Source organism: Mustela putorius, unplaced genomic scaffold, assembly GCF_011764305.1.
Source record: "Mustela putorius furo isolate JIRA1106 unplaced genomic scaffold, ASM1176430v1.1 tig00000596_pilon_pilon_pilon, whole genome shotgun sequence".
Classification (NCBI taxonomy): Eukaryota; Metazoa; Chordata; class Mammalia; order Carnivora; family Mustelidae; genus Mustela; species Mustela putorius.
This window is the reverse complement of record NW_025421428.1, coordinates 15,835,604-15,842,080: the sequence shown is the minus strand read 5'-3', so window position 1 is coordinate 15,842,080 and position 6,477 is coordinate 15,835,604.

The following is a 6,477-nucleotide window of genomic DNA, read 5'->3' as shown; positions in this document are numbered from 1 at the left end:
GAGGCTCCTCCCCTCTTTGCAGGGGCCCTTGGGGAGGGCACGGTGAGCCCCGTCTTGATCCAGGACTCCTGGGGAAACCGAGGCAGGGAAGTGGGCACGTGGGAGACGCTGACCACTGGGCAGCTCCTGGCTCGAGGGGACAGGAAGCTCCAGCCCAGCCTGGCACCCGCGAGGGGCTGTCCCCGTAGGCGGTGTCTGGCACCATTGTCCTGGTCCTCATGGGCTCACGGCACCTTCAGGGAGCCAAGGTGCCCTGTGAAGACCACCTCGCCGTGGGGGCTCCGCTGGGCACATGTAGCCCCCTGGCCGCAGGAGCTGGGGGCACAGCAGCATAGGAGCCTTGAAGCAGGGCTCACAGGGGTGTTCCCTCCTGCTGCTGGGCTGACCTTGACCTTGGCTATGTCATATGCTCCACGGTGGACCCCTGGACACACACAGTGAGCTCGCTGCATTCCTTACTCAGGAAACTGAGGCATAGAGAAGTTGGTGACTTGCCCAGCGAGGGGCCAGGCTGAGGCTGAGGCCCAGTGGTCAGGCTCCAGGGCCTGGGCTGCATGCGGACACTCCTTGAGATGCTGGGGGAGAGAGCCCTCCCTGGGGGCCCGCCGCTCTCCTGACAGGAACTCAGTGTGTCCAGGTCAGTCCAGTGCACACACTGTAAAGGGCCAGGGGAGGCGACAGGAAGGTAGTGCGGGTCCTGCCTCATTGATCACAGGTGCCCTGCAGCCTTCCCAGGTCTGGAGCCGGAGGCGGTCGGCCAGATCAGATGAAGGGCATCTGTCCTCATCCTGCTCCTGGTCACCCAGAGACAGCGTCCCCCACGCTTCCTGTCCTCCCTCTGTTGCCTGGCCAAGCACTGGGGGCGGGGGGACCCTTTCTCATCAACCCGGGCTGGGCCAGCTTGGGGCTCGGATCAGCTAGTCCCAGATCAGCCTCCTTGGGGGGGCGCTGCTGGTCCTGTGGTGTGGTGGGTCCCTCGGTCTCTGGCGGGCTGGCCAACTCTGGGCTTCCCTGTCCTGCCTGGACGTTCCCACACCTGGCGGACCCTAAGCTGACAGCCTTGGTGGAAGGACAGTGCAGCATCCAGGATCCGAGGCGGCCTGTCTCCCTTCGGAACGGGAGCTGCTCTGTACAGGACCAAGCCTGGAGCCCTTCCAGGGGGTACTTTTCTGGCCCCGAAGCTGGGAGGCTTGCCTCTTACTGGTCTAGAACCACAAATGCTGGTCCTGGCAGGAGTTTCTCTGGGCACCCTCGGACCCCTCCTGGCCACGTGGCACCCGTCCCCCTGCTTTGTGGCCATTACGGCTGGGAAACCAAGGCACATGGCTTGCCCTGAGCCACACAGCTGGTCGGGCCAGGGCCCCTGTCCCTGAGGTGGGGCTCCTCTTGCCAGGCTTTTAATCTGGGACAAAATCTACTGTTGAGGGGGGCCCAGCCGTACTGTTGTCGGGGGCCCGGCTGGGGAAGAGCCGGCTCTGGCCTCCCACTGCCCTGGCTCATGTCCTGGCTCTGCTCCTCAGGTCAGGGGCCAGCAGGACGGGGCCGCTCTCAGGCCAGCCTTCTGAGCGGTGGGTCGTGCCTGGCTGTGCGCCGGCCTGAGTGATCCAGGCGAGGACAGGCATGGGGCCTGGCCTGGGGATGGGGCTGTGTCCTGTCACGGCAGACGGTGGACGAGAACGTGGGCCCCAGGAAGGCGGCTCCCCAGTGTGTGCCGAGATCCCTGAGACGTGGCCGTCCACCTCCGCCCCACCCCCCCAGGGACCTCTGTGCCTCTCCCATGCTGCTCCCAAGCTTCCTCTCCCACAGGGACCTCCGCAGGGAGACGAGACCCCGCCTTCACTTCCCCCCTCGGCTCAGTGAGCCGTACCAGGCCTTCGGAGCCTCTCCTGCCCCAAGGCTGATCAGGAAGAGCTTGAGAGCCGCCATATGCGGGGTGAGGAAGGTGCTCCGAGCCCGTGGGTCTGGGTGCGTCTGTCCGCCCCTATGGGGTTGGAGCTGTGGTCCCAGCTGCCCCATGGTGGGGGCCTCGTCCCCCTCTGCTCAGGCGGCCCCCCCCCCGCCATGCCCACATTTGTCCCAGGCCAGGAAGCTGGCATTCGTGTGGGCTGACCCCACCCCGGTGGCTGTGGGTGTCCCCAGGGCCACTTCCCGGAGGGGTCTCGGCCACCTGTGCTGATGACCGTCTCTGGCTCTTGTGCAACGCTCCCCCACTAAAAACCCAGGTTCCGGGGAGCAGAGGCACCGCAAGCCACGATGGAGGCTGGGCTCCTCACTGTCGTCCTGGGCGTTGTCGTGGTGCAGGCGCACACAGCCTCCCAGGACCTGCACCTGCAGAAGGTGCCCTTTCTGTCTTACGTGGGGAGGTCGGGGCCGGGAGGAGCCTGAGTGTCCAGCCCCCCTGCCCCCCAGCCGACGCCAGAGCAGCCTCATCAGGGGCCCCAGGACCAGCCCTCCCCAGGTCAGCCCGGACAGAGCAGGTGGCTGAGGGTCTGAGCCTAGCCTGGCTGTCACCCGGTCCTTGGGAGGGAGGGTGAGCAAACACCCGGGACCGACAGGGCCAGAGCCCTCCCTGAGCTTCTCCGTGGGCAGCCGGCTGATCCGTCTGGGGCTCAGCGTGGACCCTTCCTGCTCCCGGATCGGTGGGGTCCGTCCCCTGGGAGCTCCAGAAGGCACAGGCCAGGTGCCTGGGAGCAGCCCTGCTGTACCAGGGCTCACGGGGCCGCACTGTGTGGCGACCCGAGGACACTTTCCCAGTGCGGGGAGCTCGCAGGGGGCTTTGCCCCAGTCCCTTCTTCACAGGTCTGTGTTGGCAGCAGAGCCAGGAGCGCTTCAGAAGGGCTCAGGGAGGACAGGCGCTGGGGACGTGTGTGCTTCCCTCTCACAAAACGAGCAGTTTCCGGGTTCAGACAGAAGTTCTGGGCTGCGGTGCATTTCTGAAGGCAGGAGCCCCCCCACCCCAGCTCCCAGAGAAGCTGTACTTCCCGTGGGTACAAGCCTCCCGAGGGCCGCTGGCTGCTGCTTCCCCTCTCTGGAGCTCCAACCACTGCTGCCCCTGGCGTCCGGGCCGCACAGAAGGCGCCCTGCTGTCTAATGGGCTGAAGGAACTCCTCGGAAGGATGGTGAATGCTGTTTTGCCACAAAGACATGCTGACCTTTCAGGGACCACCCGGAGGGTCTGCCACCGAGGACAGGGCTACGGCTTCTCTCTCCAGATTGCAGGATTCTGGCGGGAAGTTGGGGTGGCCTCCAGCCAAAACCTGGCACTGAAGACCCCAAAGAGGCTAGAAGCCTTGTTCCTGACCTTGAGTGGACGTGAGCTGACTGTGAAGGTTGCATATAACAGGTGAGGGGTCCTGGGGCCCCTGGGAGCTCCAGTAGGAACAGGCAGGTGTAGCCGAGGGCCTGGCGGGGGCAGCTCCATCAGCTGTGGCTGTGGGGACTGGACAGGGTCAGCCCCGCTGTGTCCAAACCCCCAGACCTTAACCCCCATCCCCAACACCAGAACCCCCAGGATCCTGGAGCTGTTACATGTAGACCTAGACCTTCAATTCTCCCGAAAAGAAGTGTAGTGTTTTGATAAGGCCCCATTAGGTTGTAAGACACAAAAGAAGCCTTGGGGCTCTCTAGGGGCCCCGCTGTTCACCTCCCCTAGCCTCGCCCTGGCCCGAGCTCTCCGGGGTACAGACACACCGCCGGGCCTCTCCGCCCCGCACGCCTGGGATGTGCCTGGCAGAGAATGCAGGCTGGTATTTTCCTGATGAACACCCTGCCGTCTTTCAGCTCAGGAAGTTGTGAGACAGAAAAAATAGTGGGCTCAGAAATAGACGTTTCAGGGACATTTGCTTTTCCTGGTAAGAAACCTTGTCCTGTCGCTACAGTTACAGACCCCTGGCCCTGCATACCAGCTACACTTGCCTGGCTATTTTTCCTGTGCTGTTCCCCATGCTGTTCCCTGCACTCCTCCTCAAGCCCCAGGTGCTCCCATTCTCTTACCGCCAAGTGGGTCATCCTTCAAGGGCTGTTCTACCTGTCCCCCCAACGCCCTGCCCAGCATGACGGGAGGGTCCGGGCCCTGGGTGCGGAGAGGATGGAGTCAGACCCTGCACCCCGCCTCCGAGGTCTGCCAGGTTGTGAGGTAGCCGTCGGCATGCCTGCGGCCTTTCCGGGGCCTCTTGCTCCCAGGCCACAGGGAGATCCACGTGATAGACACGGACTACGAGCAGTATGCCATTTTGAGGCTGTCCCTCCGCTGGCAAGGCAAGGACTACTATGTGCTCAAGTATTTCAGTAAGCGCAAGCCAGGGTCCGGGGCTGGGCCTGCTGCTGCCCCCCGGGGACGGCCCAGCCCAGCCCAGTCCACCCCATGCCCCCCCGCAGCTCGGAGCCTGGAGGATGAATACGGACCAGGCTTCCGGAGATTCCGGGACTTGACTGCAGACATGGGGCTCTATCTGGTGGCCCGGCATGGTGAGCCCCAGGCATTCTGGGTGGGTGCTAGGCTGGGGACCCTGAGGGTGGGCAGGGGTCCGAGGGGCCTGTCCGGCCGCAACTCACGCCGCCCCATCCCTTAGGGAGATGCGCCGAGCTCCTGAAGGAGGTGAGCCTCGCCCCGGGCTGCGCTGGGCCCCCCGCCAAGCTGAGTCTCCCACCCCGACAGGGGCCCCAAATCACTCTGGATCCTGGGCCTCCAGGGTGGGGACGCCGGGCTGCCAGAGGGGGACCCATGAGGCTGGGGGCTCGCGGGCAGGGCTGGGAGAGGGAGGGGAGGAGGCCGGGCCCTCGTCCCGCCCGCGGGGGGTGAGTGGGGGGACACAGGCCCTGTGGGCGCCATCTCGGGTTCCCCGTGTCCCACCCGGTGCCAGGCCCCCAATCCCCTCTGTCTCGGGGACGGTGACCCTGCCTTTGCAGGTAGACAAACTGAGGCCCAGGGCGGCTTTGGCTCGCGGTCATGCAGCTAGGACACGGGCCTCCCCACCCCCCAGCCCTAACCACTGCCCTGAGAGGCATTTGGAGGCCAGGCCGTGCCCTGAGGCCCTGCCCTTCTGTGTCTCAGGAGCTGATCTAGAGGAGCCCTGGGCCAGGCCGGGATGCTCCGAGCTCCGTCCCTCTGGCCTGTCCTGGCCCCGGGGGGCTGCTGGCCCTTGCTCTGAATAAAGCGCACTACCGAACCCGCTGCCCTGAGCATCTTTCTTGGAGCAGGGCTGTGGGGGGATGGGCGGGGCTGCCGGGAAGTGGCAGCAAACCCCGCTGTCTGGTGGTCTGTGGGCGCTGTGAGCACCTCTGGGAACGGGAGTCGTTCATATCCCCCCCGGCTGGGTCTTCGTCCCGGGAGGGCTGAGCTGGGGGAGGCCACTGGCCGGGCTGGCTTCTGGTGCATTCCCTGGTTTTTTCCTGGAGAGCCCGGGGACCACACCGCTCGGTGCAGGAGGACAGGCCGTCTCCCTCTTCCCGCTGGCAGTCATGCCCAGCCCTGCCCGGCTCAGAGGCCGCAGGCCAGGCTTCCCGGGTGCGTGGGCCCCACGGTCCGTCCCAGGCTGCCGTCCTGCTCCCGGAGAGCCTGAGCGGCCCCAGGCAGAGCAGGCAGCCAGTGGGCTGAATGGCCTGGTGGGCGACCAGGATGGGTGCGAGGAGGGACGTCCTATACGAGGAACCACGCTGGAGCCTTCTGGACTCCTCCAGTTCCAGAACATTAAACGGTGTTTGGACCTGGGCAGACCTCTGGTCTGTCGTCTCCTGGGTGACACGGCAAGGCTCCCCTCCAGGGTCCTGCAGGGGTCTGCGGAAGGTTCCCTGGCCATGGCTGGCTCTAGCGAATCCTGGGGATGCCGCCCTGCTCTGCAACTCCGGCGCGGACAGGCCAGGTTCCTCAGGAGCTCGGTGGCCCAGCGTCTGTCCGGTGGAGACAGAGCCAAGCGGGCCCTGCTCTGGGGGTTGCTGGGGGCCGGGTGGTCCCGGGTGCTGGGAATCCCCACTTCCTTTTTTTTTTTTTTTTTTAAGATTTTATTTATTTGTCAGAGAGAGAGCGAGCGAGAGCAAGCACAGGCAGACAGAGAGGCAGGCAGAGTCAGAGGGAGAAGCAGGCTCCCTGCGGAGCAAGGAGCCCGATGTGGGACTCGATCCCAGGACGCTGGGATCATGACCTGAGCCGAAGGCAGCTGCTTAACCAACTGAGCCCCCCAGGCGTCCCCCCCCACTTCTGCTAGAGGAACAAAGGGAGACCTTCCCCAGGCTGCTGCGTGGGGCGGGGGATGGGCGCCAGCGGGTGGGGTGGGGTGGGACCTCCACTGTCCCCACACTTCACTTACAGAGCACCAGCCAGTGCAGACACAATCAGGAACACTTGGGTGGGGTGATGGCCCGGGCTCTGCCCAAACACGGAGCCCCGGTGCCAGGTTGGGGGGAGGGGTGTGGGGGCCGGGGCCAGCAGGGTACAACCAGCACGGGGAGGGGCCCAGCAGCGGGGGCCAGCTGGTCCCC